The following is a 17,620-nucleotide window of genomic DNA, read 5'->3' as shown; positions in this document are numbered from 1 at the left end:
GCCATAACGCAAACACAAAGTATGTCCCATTTGGGCATGATAAGAGTGGGTCCCTCTCCACACACAATATAATCCAAAGAGGCAACAAATAAAAACTCCTAGATGAGCAAACAGCCAACAAACTTGACAAGATGAACACAAGATGAACACGATGCTTGCCTTCAGTCCTGAGCACGTCATATCACCTCTTCATTTTACCATCACCATTTTACCAGACGTTCATTAGACAAAACAGCGAGGGAGACAGCAATAAAGCAGAGAGGCTGTTAGCTTTCAAAAACTTGTGTGAGCCAAGTATGGACTGTATGGAGTTTCCATACAGTCAACAACAATGCAATGGTTTTTATTGTAACCGTTGCAATATCAACACATTTGCAGGTGCTAAAGTGATTTGCGACTTAAAAAGAAGGACGGCAGCATGCGGGTTTTCCCTCAGATCCCCTACTTGGAGCACTTCATACGAACTTCACAAGAATCAGGGAGACTCGAGTCATTGAGCACAAGACCTGAATCAAAAGCAGATCTCTCACAGTGATCAGTAGTGATAACTGAAAATTCACCCTCAAGGGGAAATCAAAACTACACCAGATTCCCTATCATTTAAAGCAGCATACCAGTGACTTTAAATGTTTGATCTGTTTACTACTGCCTTGAACTTCCAATTTGAACTTTTGGTTGAAACATTCACCTTATAATAAACACAATTATAAGACCAGTGCCTTAGGTCTTATCAAATTACACACACTTTATATGCAGTGGTAGGCTATGTTAATGTTGAAATTTTACAGCTGTATGAATTACTAGCCTATTATTAAATATGGTTACATAAAACAAACATGGAACAATTTTGTGCAATATATATATTTTTGTCCTGCAAGCAATACATCACTATAGGAATCCTGCTGTCCAGCTGTTCTGTTGCGCAGTTTTTTACATGCTGCATCCAACCTCTGTTTTCCCTGAAATATATATACACTATATTACCAAAAGTATTCGCTCACCCATTCAAATGATCAGAATCAGGTGTCCTAATCACTTGGCCTGGCCACAGGTGTATAAAATCAAGCACTCGGGCATGCAGACTGTGAAACAAGACATTTGTGAAAGAATGGGCCGCTCTCAGGAGCTCAGTGAATTCCAGCGTGGAACTGTCATAGGATGCCACCTGTGCAACAAATCCAGTCGTGAAATTTCCTCGCTCCTAAATATTCCACAGTCAACTGTCAGCTCTATAACAAAATGGAAGCGTTTGGGAACAACAGCAACTCAGCCACGAAGTGGTAGGCCACGTAAAGTGACGGAGAGGGGTCAGCGGATGCTGAAGCGCATAGTGCAAAGAGGTCGCCGACTTTCTGCACAGTCAATTGCTACAGAGCTACAAACTTCATGTGACCTTCAGATTAGCCCAAGTACAGTACGCAGAGAGCTTCATGGAATGGGTTTCCATGGCCGAGCAGCTGCAGCCAAGCCACACATCACCAAGTGCAATGCAAAGCGTCGGATGCAATGGTGTAAAGCACGCCGCCACTGGCCTCTAGAGCAGTGGAGACGCGTTCTCTGGAGTGATGAATCACGCTTTTCCATCTGGCAATCTGATGGACGAGTCTGGGTTTGGAGGTTGCCAGGAGAACGGTACATTTCAGACTGCATTGTGCCGACTGTGAAATTTGGTGGAGGAGGAATTATGGTGTGGGGTTGTTTTTCAGGAGCTGGGCTTGGCCCCTTAGTTCCAGTGAAAGGAACTTTGAATGCTTCAGGATACCAAAACATTTTGGACAATTCCATGCTCCCAACCTTGTGGGAACAGTTTGGAGCGGGCCCCTTCCTCTTCCAACATGACTGTGCACCAGTGCACAAAGCAAGGTCCATAAAGACATGGATGACAGAGTCTGGTGTGGATGAACTTGACTGGCCTGCACAGAGTCCTGACCTGAACCCGATAGAACACCTTTGGGATGAATTAGAGCGGAGACTGAGAGCCAGGCCTTCTCCACCAACATCAGTGTGTGACCTCACCAATGCGCTTTTGGAAGAATGGTCAAAAATTCCTATAAACACTCTCCTCAACCTTGTGGACAGTCTTCCCAGAAGAGTTGAAGCTGTAATAGCTGCAAAAGGTGGACCGACATCATATTGAACTCTGTGGGTTAGGAATGGGATGGCACTTCAGTTCATAGTATGAGTAAAGGCAGGTGAGCGAATACTTTTGGTAATATAGTGTATATATATATTTTACAGCTCTGAGTGTTGGCAAGTCAGCTTTCTGCATTTTTTTCTCCCACTGTTTGTCCTGCTTTTTTTTCTTTCACTGTTAACTGCAATGCTGCCTCCAAGGCTACAGTCATGGTTAAGGCTACGGTTAGTGCGAGGGTTATGAGGTCCACATTCCATCATCCTGAGACACTGACTCTAGTGTAGCGTTTGGTCACACTACGCTGTTACTTGGTGGCTCCATGCCTGATTATTCCTGATCAGTGTAACGGAGAGCTGGAGCCTATCCCAGCATGCAGTGGGTGGAAGGCAGGGAACTACACTAGTGAGGTTGTCCAGTTCATCACAGGGCATAATGCATTGTTCACTGCAATAGTTAACATTATAATTTAATACTATAAACCTACTGAGTAATATTAACCCTCGTGATACCTTCAAATTTATTAACCTTTTTTATCAGTTAAAAATTGTTACCCAAGTGTATTTGTCAGGTACTTTATGTCTTGTTGACAACCACAAAATAAAACACCATTTATATAAGACATGATCTCCCCCACTCCACCCCCATACATAAAACGTCTTGTGGGATTCAAGTTTTTCCCTGCCAGTATTACAGTAATTATCAGTGGTTCTCACACTATCACAGGCGTGGTGTTACGTTACTACAGGTGTGATTAATTGTATTCCGACAACTCTCAGTAGTAATGACTTTATGAACTTTTTTAATGATAAGATTCTAGCTATTAGAGATAAAATTGATAACATCCTTCCCACAATTGGCATTAACCAAACACCCCTAGAGACATCTATCAAAGATAATAAGTTAGAGACCTTCTCCCAGATTAATCTATTGGAACTAACTTCAATTATCTCCTCCTCCAATTCATCTACGTGTCTCCTAGACCCTATTCCAACCAAGCTGCTTAAAAAAGTATTACCTTACACATCGCTTCTAGCTATGATCAATATGTCTTTATCGGCAGGTTACGTGCCACAGTCCTTTAAAGTAGCTGTAATTAAACCACTCCTAAAAAAACCTACTCTTGACTCAGATGTCTTAGCCAACTATAGACCAATATCTAATCTTCCTTTTCTCTCAAAGATATTAGAGAAAGTAGTCGCTAATCAGCTCTGTAGCTACTTACAGTAAAATGAACTATTTTAAAACTTTCAGTCAGGATTTAGAGCACACCATAGCACAGAGACAGCTCTGGTTAGAGTTACTAACGACCTCTTAAAGAGCATATTGCAGGTTAAATTTTTTACAAAATTTATACGTAACATTGTGTGAAAATGACCATGTGAAAGGTTAATGCAGGATTTCATATGTTTTACAAGATATTAGGGCACGTATTCAGAGGAAAAAGTGGCCGTTTTGAGCAAAGCTCCAAAAAACGCTCTTTTTTTCAACATCGCGTCATATGACGTAACAAGAGGGAGTCGGTCTCCTTAGCTCTGCTCCAGCTCAGTGCGCAGCAGTAGGTGGTAGTGAGTCTGAGCGGTCTTGGTCTAATGAGTTGGTCTGTTTTCAGTAGTTTTACATAGCATTTATTTATCATCATCATGGTAAATTATTGTGTTTGTGCTAGCTGCACAAACTCCAACCTGTCAAGACGTCGACTCCGCCGTTTTCGAGGAGAGAAACTCAGTGCGACCATAAATGACAGCAAAACACAGTAGATGCTCACACTGAGCTTAAATGAAACAGGTTCACATAAATTAGATAAATAACATTTTTAAAAAAAACAGGCCCTATTGCGTTTTGTTGTCATTTATGATTGAGCTGAGTTTCTCTCCTCTCCTCTGTTTGACCGCGGGCAGAGCTGAGCGCTCCGTGTGTCTCCACTGAGCGAAGCAGAGCAGAGACAGTGAACCGGGTTGGGTTGACAACAACTACACTCGTTACTTTACTGTAAAGGGCTGCTCACACAGGGCAGTCACATTACCTAAAGCGATTGCCCCGGGAATGCACGTCATCACGTTGAAATACGACAACAGGCATGGTCCGATATCATCATAAATCGATATAGTTCAAATACATTCATCATGTCTTCCTTTTAGCTAAAAGACGTTTTTGTTTCTCTTAATCAGACATGGGGTGTTTATTTACCTTGGCAGTGTCGGAGGTAACTTCCTCCTTCTTCAGAAAGCATCCGACTGACAGCCGGAGCGGCACCTGTCAGATCCAGCAGACCGGGTGCCGCGGACCGGGGGAGCGCGGTGCCGGAGCGGCATGTCAGCTGGCTGCTACTTTAAACCGGGTGGTGGCGCACACCGGCCGGCCCACCTGATGGCAGCCAGCACCGCGCACACCAGGTCAGGTCTGCCGGATCTGACAGGTGCGCGGCGCACACAGACTGCCATAACAACTTTTGTTTATACGCGGCTGCAGCAGCACGACAGCGACAGACGACAAGGCGGGGGCTTTAAAATCAGTTTATCGTTTATCAGGAAGCTGTTTATCTCTCTCCTGCGGTACCGGTAAAGCGCTATACGACGCAGTGTGGAGTTATATGATGCAGTGCAAAATACGACTGATAGAAGCTCATTAGTTTCCGTTATGGGTAAGTATCAATACTCCTGCTGGTATTAGACGATCATTACTAGTTATAGCCTGATACGTGATAGCAAACTTTACAATGTTGTGATGTGAACACAGTGTTAGATAACGCTTGCTAACGTTCATAGATAAATGCGTATATATACGAATCTACAAGCTAACCCAGGTCACTGACCAACACACCTGCCCGGTCCTCCGCTGGTTCTCCTCGCAGCACAGCTGAATCTCTCTCTCTGTCCGTTATTTCTTCTAACTCTGGTCTGTTCCTGGTCTCTTTGACGCCTAACAGGCTCGTAATTATAAGGCTGTGGTCCGTCATATTGATATGAATACACATTCACAGCCTCTTCAGTGTCACAACTAGCATTAAGATCCATTATATTCCTATTGTTCAAATTGACCGCACTCCCTCTTCCTACGTCACTTCCGGTTTAGCTTTTTGAGATGCGGAAGTAAAATTCTGCCACAAAAACAACTCCAGAGGTCACTGTAGAATATATATATGCATATTTCAATGAAAATTCAGTTCCCACATCATTTTCCTACACATTGATTCACTGGGGTCTCCAACCTGCAATATGCTCTTTAACTGCATCAGATAATGGACTTCTCTCCGTACTTAGTGCAGCTTTTGATACCATTGACCATCACATTCTATTACAGAGATTTGAGCACCTAATTGGCATTAAAGGAACAGCATTAAACTGGTTTAAGTCCTATTTATTAGATCGACATCCGTTTGTTCATGTTAATAATGAATCCACCCCCTGTGGAAAGGTAAAATATGGTGTTCCACAGGGCTCTGTGCTTGGCCCTATTTTATTCATCTTGTATATGCTTCCTTTAGGTAATATTATCCGGAAATACTCTGTGAACTTCCATTGTTATGCGGACGATACTCAGTTGTACGTATCCGTAAAGCCAAATGAAACTCATCAGCTAAGTAAACTTGAAGCCTGCCTTAAGGAGATAAAGGCCTGGATGGCCACCAATTTTCTACTGTTGAACTCAGAAAAAACAGAAGTTATCATGTTCGGCCCTAAATACCTCAGGGAATCACTTTCTAATGACATAGCTACTCTGGATGGCATTACTTTGGCCCCCAGCTCCACGGTAAGGAACCTCGGAGTCATTTTCGATGCGGATTTGTCATTTACCTCCCATATTAAACAGGTCTCTAAAACCACCTTCTTTCACTTGCGTAATATCTCAAAAGTCCGGCATATCTTGTCTCAGAGTGATGCAGAAAAATTAATCCACGCCTTCGTTACCTCTACGTTAGACTACTGTAACTCCTTATTATCAGGCTGTACCTGCAAGTCGTTAAAGATTCTCCAGCTGGTCCAAAACGCTGCTGCATGTGTGCTGACTAGAACTAGGAGAAGAGATCATATTACTCCAATACTGGCTTCTTTACATTGGCTTCCTGTAGAATCTAGAATAGAATTTAAAACTCTTCTCCTCACCTACAAAGCTCTTAATGGGCAGGCACCATCTTATCTGAAAGAGTTCATAGTTCCTTATCACCCTGCCAGAGCACTGCGCTCCCAAAATGCAGGTTTATTGGTGGTTCCCAAAATCTCTAAAACTAGATTGGGAGGCAGATATTTCCAATTCCAGGCTCCACGTTTGTGGAACAAACTTCATATCTCAGTTAGGAGGGCAGATTCACTCTCTATCTTTAAGAGTAGACTTAAAACTTTCCTTTTTGACAAAGCTTATAGTTAGGGTCGGCCCAGGTTGCCCTGGACCAGCCCTTAGTTATGCTGCTATAGGCTTAGACTGTTGGGGGACTTCATATCATGCTCTGAGCACTTTCCTCTCTTCTAATCTTCCTCTTCCCTCTTCCTTTCTTCTTCTTGCTGTCCCCCTCTATACCCCCTCTTTTTACTCAGTGCATGCTATTGTTCCAGAGTCCACAGCCCCTTTGCTTTCGTTGTGCTTTCTGTGTTTTGTCTAGGCTATACTGTCCTGCTCATCCTGGAAGGTCATCTAGCTGCAGATGAGAAGGCTGGATGCTATATATAAGTGTTTTCTTCTTTTCAGACAAAATCAAGAGAATGAGCTGTTCATACCTGCTTGACAGTTTCGACTGTGTCTCCGGTCTTCCTCAGAAGCGCCATCCGACGTATTGCTGACGTGTCATTTATCAGCTGATCGGCCCGACCGACTCTGACAGGTCTGTCTGCTGTCCCAGTTTGTCCCTATCCCCCTGTCTCTGTCTCCTTGTCTCTCTCTCTCTCCCCTCCAACCCAACCGATAGAGGTAGATGACCGTCCACCCTGAGTCTGGTTCTACCTGAGGGTTCTTCCCGTTAAAGGGGAGTTTTACCTTGCCACTGTCGCCAAGAGCATGCTCAGGAGGGGATCTGTTGGGTTTCTTGTTTTCTACTATAATTTGTAGAGCGTGGTCTTTACCTGCTCTACCTGTAAAGCGTCATGAGATAACTTCTGTTGTGATTTGACGCTATATAAATAAAGTTTGATTGATTGATTGATTGATTGATTGATTGATTTTTAACACATTTTTAACACATGATGTGTGAAAACAACATATTTTGTGTTGTTTTCAACACAATCAATGTGTTAGCACATTTAACACATGTTATCGTTGTGGATACTTACTAAAGGGTCTGGGAACACACCAGGTGATGCAGCGTCCATCTCTGTCTCCTTTGAGTGGCACGAATGGCGAACAATGAAGAAAATGCGAGCCCTTCCCGCCGTAAAATAACACATTATGTCCAACATATTAAGTGTGTTAATTTTTTTTCTCTTTTTGCTTCTTTACACATTTTGTGTTGAAATCAACACAAAATGTGTTAAACATGACAACACATTTTTTGTGATATTTTTCAACACATCCATTCTAAGAGTGTATGTAGGAGCTTCAATAGCCACTTCAACCTTCTAACTACACTATATTACCAAAAGTATTCGCTCACCTGCCTTTACTCATACTATGAACTGAAGTGCCATCCCATTCCTAACCCATAGAGTTCAATATGATGTCGGTCCACCTTTTGCAGCTATTACAGCTTCAACTCTTCTGGGAAGACTGTCCACAAGGTTGAGGAGAGTGTTTATAGGAATTTTTGACCATTCTTCCAAAAGCGCATTGGTGAGGTCACACACTGATGTTGGTCGAGAAGGCCTGGCTCGCAGTCTCCACTCTAATTCATCCCAAAGGTGTTCTATCGGGTTCAGGTCAGGACTCTGTGCAGGCCAGTCAAGTTCATCCACACCAGACTCTGTCATCCATGTCTTTATGGACCTTGCTTTGTCAGTCATGTTGGAAGAGGAAGGGGCCCGCTCCAAACTGTTCCCACAAGGTTGGGAGCATGGAATTGTCCAAAATGTTTTGGTATCCTGAAGCATTCAAAGTTCCTTTCACTGGAACTAAGGGGCCAAGCCCAGCTCCTGAAAAACAACCCCACACCATAATTCCTCCTCCACCAAATTTCACAGTCGGCACAATGCAGTCTGAAATGTACCGTTCTCCTGGCAACCTCCAAACCCAGACTCGTCCATCAGATTGCCAGATGGAAAAGCGTGATTCATCACTCCAGAGAACGCGTCTCCACTGCTCTAGAGGCCAGTGGCGGCGTGCTTTACACCATTGCATCCAACGCTTTGCATTGCACTTGGTGATGTGTGGCTTGGCTGCAGCTGCTCGGCCATGGAAACCCATTCCATGAAGCTCTCTGCGTACTGTACTTGGGCTAATCTGAAGGTCACATGAAGTTTGTAGCTCTGTAGCAATTGACTGTGCAGAAAGTCGGCGACCTCTTTGCACTATGCGCTTCAGCATCCGCTGACCCCTCTCCGTCACTTTACGTGGCCTACCACTTCGTGGCTGAGTTGCTGTTGTTCCCAAACGCTTCCATTTTGTTATAATAGAGCTGACAGTTGACTGTGGAATATTTAGGAGCGAGGAAATTTCACGACTGGATTTGTTGCACAGGTGGCATCCTATGACAGTTCCACGCTGGAATTCACTGAGCTCCTGAGAGCGGCCCATTCTTTCACAAATGTCTTGTTTCACAGTCTGCATGCCTGAGTGCTTGATTTTATACACCTGTGGCCAGGCCAAGTGATTAGGACACCTGATTCTGATCATTTGAATGGGTGAGCGAATACTTTTGGTAATATAGTGTATGTTAAACTTTGACCCACTTTTGGCATTTAACTTCGTGCAATGTCATACATGATACAGAGTACAGACAGTACAGACAACAGACAAAAAAAAAAAATGTCAAGACAACCTGTGGCCCGCTAGATGGCAAGGTGTTTTCAAGAAGCTGCCTGATGCATCTTCGTATAGAAACACGGTCATACAGACAAACTGCAACACTGAAAGGACTTTTAATATGGCCAAAACAACGACCAGATGTACTATATCTCAGATATGATCCAGACATCTCAGATGCTGATCTCAGATGATGATTATTATAACTAGGGCTGTAAGACAATAATTAAAAAAAAAAAAAAAATCTTAATCACATGGTAATTTGTGGATTAATTGTGATTAATCAACTATGGTCATATTAAACACGTCAGATAACATCTGTTGTTGAAATATATTTTGTCATTATTAATTGATGACCTAATTTATTTTTTATTTCAGATGTTGCTTGATCTCATTAAGAAAGATTGATGTGTTAAATGACATTTTGCTCTGCACTGATTTGTACTTGTACTCTTGGCAGGCAGGAGCGTACACCGGGGGGCCTCAAAATTTGCTTAGAGCCCAAATTTGGCCAGGGGCAGATCTGCATGGAAATCTATTTAGCAACTGCATCACTCAATTTTTTGTTGTGCTGACAGATTCAACCCTCACAAACTCCACAAGTGTGGTTTGACAGCACCACTGCAAGTGGTAAATTGCCAGTAAGACTATGGGAAACATTAAGTTACTTTACTTTAAACTTGTTGTGCTCCGACCAGGGTGGGAATTATACCACTGCCCGTCGCTCTGGCCATAGTGCCTGGAAAATAATTGTACCCCTCACGGCCAATTTGGCCGGTGTGCCCCAAGCAGTCAATCTCTCAAGGTTATCATGGATGCAAGAAAATCCCAAGGGGAAAAAAAGCGAATCCCAACCCAAAATGATTTGAATTCCTGCTCATGTTGGTGGCTTTGAAGCAACACAATGTTTTGCATGCACGTGCAACCATTACAAACCAACATTACAAGTCTGTGAAACGAGTTCACGTCAGTTCTTATCTGAGGGGACCGCAAGAGGCCACGCCCCCACCACCAGGTAATGCTGCATTCTGTTGTCCTCGCTTCACAGCGTGCTAGTTGGATAGTTGTGCTAGGTAATCTGCTTCATTACTAGTTCCTTGTTAGGTTACGAACATTCTGAACCAGACCATTGCCTAATGCCTACGGCTAGCTAGCACTAGCTAACGTAGCTAACGTACCTGTTGGTAGCAAGGTAGCTAACGTTACACTGGGTACTCTTTGTTGTCGCATGGTTCATAGTTCATGAGGAGCTTGCTAACTGTTGCCTTCTTATTCCAGTCATTCTAGTATAACCTTACTGTATAAGACCAATGTTATTTTAGGTTGATACAGAATGCCATTAAACCAAGACAATTCCATTGATATATACAGTACATCACTTTTTTGCAGACAGAGCAGGGCAGGGCAGGTTCAAGGAGATGCAGGAGGAGTGAGACAACCAGGACAGGGAAAGGGACAAGAGCCACAAAGAGGGCCAGGTGATGGGCAGGGAGAGGCACAGGGGGAGACACACCAGGAGGGACAAGAGCCACAAATAGAATATGGCAGGCCAGGTATTGTTGCTGTCCTGTAGTTTGTACTGTTGGTACTTGTCTTTCTGTGAGTGATGTGTCTGTCTGTCTGTCTATCTATCTGACTTAATCTTATCTATCTAGGTGATGCGCTGGGAGAGGCACAAGGAGAGAGACAAGGAGAGATGGGTGATGCATCGGGTACAAGACAGAAGAGGAGACTATGGAGACTCAAGAAGAAGCACAAGGAGACAAATGACATGTATTGCTATGAGCTATTTAATATTAAAAAGTGAAACTTATGTATTTTGTGTGATGTTTTTTTTTTGTTTAATTGTATGAAGTCATGATGTTTATTCATAGCATAGGTTACAAGTCCACGCATTTTACTCAATGGCCTTGGTGCCCTGGCATGTGACCTTAATGCCCTAAAAAAAGTTGCAACTCCAAAGGCCAAGTGGCCTTGCCCCTAAAACTGTGTAATTCCCACCCTGGCTCCGACAGAACGTCCTTTCAATGTTGCAGTTTGTCCGTATGACTCAGTTTCTATCCAAAGATGCATCAGGCAGCTTCCTGAAAGACGCCATTCAGCGAGCCACAGGTTGGAGCTGGGGTTTCAATCCCATTTCTTTTTAAGAGGAAAATATGTTTCTACAATATGTTTTTATATATATTCGCCATGTAATATATTTTGGAAATGCAGACAATACATTTTTGCATGAAATATGGGAGTACCCCTTAATTCATCCATTTTGGAGGGAGGACATCCAGGAGGTCTCTTCCAGACTCTCTGTGAAAGTGTCTTCTAGGGATAGATCAATGATTGGAATGATTCAGGGTGTGAATAAAGCACACTTCAAACTAGACTTAGTTGTTTCATGGCAGCCAGGCTAATTTTACACAACGGGAAGAACTCACATCATCCAGTGTGAAGGGAATGACTGAAAATGATGAGTGAGTTTCCTTCTTTTGAAACCTGGTTATGAGTGAACAATCTCCAAAGGGAATTTAATTTAACCTGGAATCACTTTTTGACATATATAAAATGGGTGAAATCTTATTTACAGTTATAGCACAAAGAAAACTGTATTTTATGACTTACGGTGTTGCTTTGTCTGAATGTCAGGTTAGTGTTAGTTGCCTGTTTTTCTTCTCATGTTTCTATAATTTATGTTCTATACAAGTGTAGTTATTAATAATGCTTAATGTCTTCTAGATGTAAAAATAATGAAATCTTGAATGACAAAAAAAGAAAACAAAACAACTTAAAAAAAAAACAACAACAACAACAACAACAACTTTTGCTTAATGCCTTTCAGTTTTGTTAAGCAGACTTACTGCCTGACTCAAAATTCAGGCCTTTTTGGGAAGTCAAAATATTCTACAAGTCTCATTTGCACATGCAAATTTGTACATGCTATATAACTTCTTTAGCACATTTCAGTTACTATAATTATTGCTGCTGTTAACAAGAAGTATTTTTTGCCTCCCAACGCTGGCCCTCATGGGTTGAAAAAGTGACTTCATGGGAAACATTCATTGAAAAGTCACTGTATAGGTTCAAAAATTCCTGTTTGTCAATCTGAAAACAGACAGATATGTCTCAATTCTGAAAGGCTGACTCATTAGGAGATACAAGGATTTCGTGTGAGATGCAACAATATGATGCCTGAGATAGGGAGCGAGAGGTGGTTGGCTTGTCTTATCTCTCCGCTATGACGAATGGGTATTGTAGCAACGCAGCAGCACACAGTCCTCCATTACAGTTTCCATGCACTAAAGGGAAAACTTTGAGCGTACATATCGTCAATTTTTGTCCTGTTTTACCTTAGAGTGATTTTTTTTCTTTTCTTCAAAAACATTTACTGAACTCTTCAAGATCACCTCATGTTTTTGTCACTTTTCTTTGTTCTCCTTTACCACCAAAATCTGTGTGTGTACGTTCAAACTTGTACATGCAAACAGTTTACTTATTTATTTATTAGTACATGTCTTTTATTTGTTAGGTTATTTATTTTCAAATTTGCTTTTGGTTTTATTTTTTTCTATTTTTGTATATTTTTCATTATTGTTATGATTTTTGTAAATGATAAAAATTGGAAATGTTAAAATAAAATAATTCTTCTGTGTTGAAGCTTAATCAATTAATAAAATGTTAATACTAGCTCTGATTATTTCTTGCACTATTTCAGTTAATTGAATATATATACATATAAACACACACACACATACACATACACACACAAGATAGATAGATAGATCGATAGATAGATAGATAGATAGATAGATAGACAGACAGAGACATAGATATAGATGTAGATATGTATACAGATTTAGATATAGATATATATGTAAAGAACATATAACTTCTCGTACTCATTTTTTCTTTCTTCTCTTTTATAATTTTATATTATTGTTGTTAATTTAACAAACTGATCCATCATAGATAAAGTAATGACATGCAGATAGATTAATCAGATCGGCTTATGTTTATTTATTTTTTTACACATAAGGCATGCTATCATAGGGGAGGACAATCCAGTAATAGCAGTAATACCCCTACCAAACCCAATATACAAGATGATGCACAGTGCATTCAGAAAGTATTCAGACCCCCTTCAGTTTTTTCACTTTTGTTATGTTGCAGCCTGATGCTACAATCATTTAAATTCAGTTTTTTCTCTCATTAATCTACACTCAGTACCCAATAATGACAATGTGAAAACAGAATTGTAGATTTTTTTTTTTTTTTTTTTTTTTGTAAATTTATTAAAAAGAAAAAACTGAAATGTCACATTGACATAAGTATTCAGACGATTTACTCAGTACTTAGTTAAAGCACCTGTGGCAGCAATTACAGCCTCAAGTCTTTTGGGGTATGAAGCAACAAGCTCTGCACACCTGGACTGAGAGATTTTAAACCATTTTTCTTGGCAAATCCTCTCAAGCTCGGTCAGGTTGGATGGGGACCGTCGCTGGACAGCCATTTTCAGGTCTCTGCTGAGATGTTGGATCGGGTTCAAGTCAGGGCTCTGGCTGGGCCACTCTAGGACATTGACAGAGTTGTCCCCAAGCCACTCCTGTGTTGTCTTGGCTGTGTGCTTAGGGTCACTGTCATGTTGGAAGGTGAACCTTTGGCCCAGTCTGAGGTCCTGAGCACTGTGGAACAGGTTTTCATTGATGATATCTCTGTACTTTGCTCCATTCAGCTTTCCCTCAACCCTGACCAGTCTCCCAGTCCCTGCTGCTAAACAACACCCCCACAGCATGATGCTGCCACCACCATGCTTCACTGTTGGGATGGTATTGGGCAGGTGCCTGTTTTCCTCCAGGCATAACGTTCCAAAGATGCACACAGGATCTCTGGAGTTCAGTCAGAGTGACCATCGGGTTCTTAGTAACCTTTCTTGCTAAAGCCCTTCTCCCACAATGGCTCAGTTTAGCTGGGTGACCAGCTCTTGGAAGAGTCCTGGTTTTGCCAAACTTCTTCCATTTGTGAATTACGGAGGCCACTGTGCTCTTGGGAACCTTCAGTGCAGCAGAATTTTTTTGTTGCCTTCCCCAGATCTTTGCCTTGCAACAATCTTGTCTCTGAGCTCTGCAGGCAGTTCCTTTGACCTCATGGTTTGGTTTTTGCTCTAATATGCATTGTCAGCTGTGAGGCCTTCTATAGAGAGGTGTGTGCACACCTTTCCAAATCATGTCCAATCAATTTAATTTACCACAGGTGGACTGGAAAAATGGGAGGCACCTGAGCTAAATTTCAAGTTTTGTCTGTATACTTATGTCAATGTGATATTCCTGTTTTTCCTTCTGAATAAATTTGCAAAAAAAAAAAAAAAAAAAATCCTAACATTCTGTTTTCACTTTTGTCAGAGAAAATGAATTTAAAAGATTGTAGCATCAGGCTGCAACATAACAAAAGTGAAAAAAGTGAAGGGCATCTGAATACTATCTCAGTGCACTGTATACACACCCCATTCGGGATGTGTGTATATTTGCGTGTGGTCATCTAATGACCTGCCACAAACAGACTTCTTTCCCCCTTGAGTGCTATCAGTGGATGTACTGTGGTTTATTCTAAGAGCTCTGTGGATTTGAGTCAAGGACCCTCAGAAGATCAGTTGAGACAGAGAAAACAATGCAGGCTGCTAAAACCTTATGTGGAACAGTACCCAGAGCCATACATAGATAGTGTTTGGCCAGTAGAGGTTTTAGTAAAGCCACAGCAAATAGATTTCAACCCTGCTGGATAATAGATTGATATTTGTTAACCTCTATTCATCCGGTGTAGGTCAACTGGAAGCAGATGCTCTTTTCCAGACCCACCCTGCTTCACATTCACACTGGGAGCTGCCCACTAAAGCTACAGCCTCGTTCACTCAGGTCAGGCAGGATGCTCATTTGTAACCCGACGAGTCAATCAACATCAGGATCGACTTCAAGAATCTGAAAATATCTACAGAAATCCTCACAGATTCAAGAGAAGCTCATCTTTATTGACAAAATCGTACTGAGTCAGCAAACAAGAGACTTCAGAAAACTCCTTTTTGATGCAGACTTACCATGAATAATCATCAAATTGAAAAGTTGGACTGTTGCTTGGTGGCTTGTCATTATCCTGCGCTGCTGTGGCTGTCGTGTGTCTCAGTCAAGACCTCCTGCTGCTTTTTGGTTCTCTTTGATATGCCAGTTGGTGTGTTTTCTTGCGTAATTGGACAGTACTGTTTTTGGTAATTTGCACGCCTGGTCAGCACCGATTTGCACAGCTGTTTAACTGGTAAGGGTTTCCCTTTCTCTCAGGATTTCTTCTTCTTTTCTTTATCATCTGTGGGATTTTTGGGGAGGTTTTTTTTTTTTCATACCCACTATGAGGATTAAGTCATGGGATGCTTTGTTAATTGTAAACTTGTGGACCTGTAAAGCCCTTTGAGACTGTAATCCGTGATTTAGGGCTCTAAATAAACCTGAACTTGAGCTGCCTTTCAGCATCCGAGGGCCACAGAGCATCCTGGAAGTGCTGTAAATAAAGCAAGGAAGCTACTTACTTTGACAACTTCCACCATTTTTTTCTTCACAATTGATTGGAAAACCCAAGCATCAAGGGTTTCACCTGTGTGCAGTTTATCTTGGAATTATTTTTACAAGAGCAAGACGATCATGGGTCTGTGCACCAGTAAGTCCACTGTCACCCTGGATCCCAGTGCTCATATCCTGAGTGCAGACCTTGCTAGCCAGGCAGTAAGAGAAGGGGCCAACCCTGGAGGGACCCCCACTCTGGAAGAAGGCATTCTGATGGTCCAGCCTGCCAAAAACAAAGCAGAGGAGGGTGGTGGCGGAGGAGGAGGTGGAGGAGGAGGAGGAGGGGCAAGGAGCGGTGGAGCAGTCAAACAAGCTGCCAAGGGCTACTTGGAGCTAGGGAGGAAGGGAGGAGGAGGAGGAGAGGGGGAGGCACAGGTGTCAGGAGAGGCCGAGGGGGGAGAGGAGGATGAAGAGGATGAGGTTGAGGAGCTGATCAACTTCACTGACAGTGAGGGGAGCCTGAGGAGTGAGTTCCTGGAGTAGGAACCAGGATGGGAGAAGAAGGTGAAGACGGAGGAGAAGGAAGGAAATAAAAACAAAAGGAGAAAGGAAAAGTATAGAGAAACACCCATGACTTCATGGACAGAGAAATACTTTCAAAATGTTGGTTTTATACTTGCTAAATCATAACAAATAAATGACATTTGTCTTCATTGGAGCTAAAGATGTTTCTTTTGTGTTCCCAGTTAAACACTGCTGCTTAAACACTGTTCTTTTTTGTTTGTTTGTTTGTTTGTTTGTTTTTTAAATTGCATTTAAAATTTCACAATAGTACTTGAAGACCATACCAGTGATTTTGAGTGTTTGGCCCATTTGCTATTTAGCATTTACTCCACATTTTAAATTGCAACAAACCATTTTGCAAATCATGCAGGGGTACAAAAGATTACAATGTTTTGCTTCTGCAGCTAACAAAGTTGTCACCTTTCATTAATCATTGAACCGAATGGCTGTGTAAGGCAAACGTTTCCTCAGAGACTATTTTCTGGCAGAGGTACTGGACTGGATGACTTTATTACGGTGATGCTATACTGGTGTGTAGAAAGGTTGAAGTTTCTTAACCCTCTGGCGCATAGCGGTCACTACAGTGGACAGCTGTTTAAAAGTCATTTTCTCCTAAATGCAATGGTTTCTATGGTGGAATTGCATATCAGCTGTTAGAATGCTCTCTGCTGCTCCCCTCCATTGAGGTTTATGCAGAGACTGTCAGTTCTTGTTACTGAAAACATAGTGTATAACATAGTAATACTAGCATAATGACATGGTAATACCAGTCCTGCATCCTTAAAGAAGTTTGGAGTCTCATGAAAATGTTCATGCCCTAAGAAGAGTAAAAACACTTAAGAAAAAAATCTTGACTCAGGCTTTCATAATTCATGCATCAGAGTTAAGGTTCATTTTTCGATTGTACTGGAATGTATAGAAACCAGTGACTGGATAAAAGGTAGGAAAAATAATATTGGGGTTCTAAAATATGACTTCTGCTGCTTGGGAAAAAGATTAACAGGCAAAATCACTGGCAAGGTCCTATAAACAGGAAGGCATTCAAAGCACTCCAAAACAGCGAGGCAGGAAAAGGCGGAGGGCTCCAGGAGTATTTATTGCAATGACTAAACCATTGAAAAACCAACATGTTTCAGCCACTACAATGCCTTCACTAGGGCCCTCACCAAATTACTGATGCTCCCCATTCTCCATTCCATCAGTATTTAGGTAGAATGTCTTTTCTTTTTACTCTCAAATTCACCACGACTGATAAGTAATGGTGCTGTGTGTTACTGACTGATAGGCCTCTAATTAACAAACTGATAAAATTCTGAAGAAGTTGCTCTGGAGTGGTACAATATGATGCAAGGGGGAGACCCCGATACATTAGTATGTCCTAGAGTAGCTGCAATACCACAATAAGTCGCCAGCCAATGGTGCAGCATGGTGAGTATCACCATAAGCCAGGATTGGATTATGTGATATTGAATTGAATGATTTGAAATTGCTTTGATAAAAAATG

The sequence above is a fragment of the Myripristis murdjan genome, chromosome 10 (genome assembly GCF_902150065.1).
Source record: "Myripristis murdjan chromosome 10, fMyrMur1.1, whole genome shotgun sequence".
Classification (NCBI taxonomy): Eukaryota; Metazoa; Chordata; class Actinopteri; order Holocentriformes; family Holocentridae; genus Myripristis; species Myripristis murdjan.
This window is presented reverse-complemented; position numbering follows the sequence as displayed.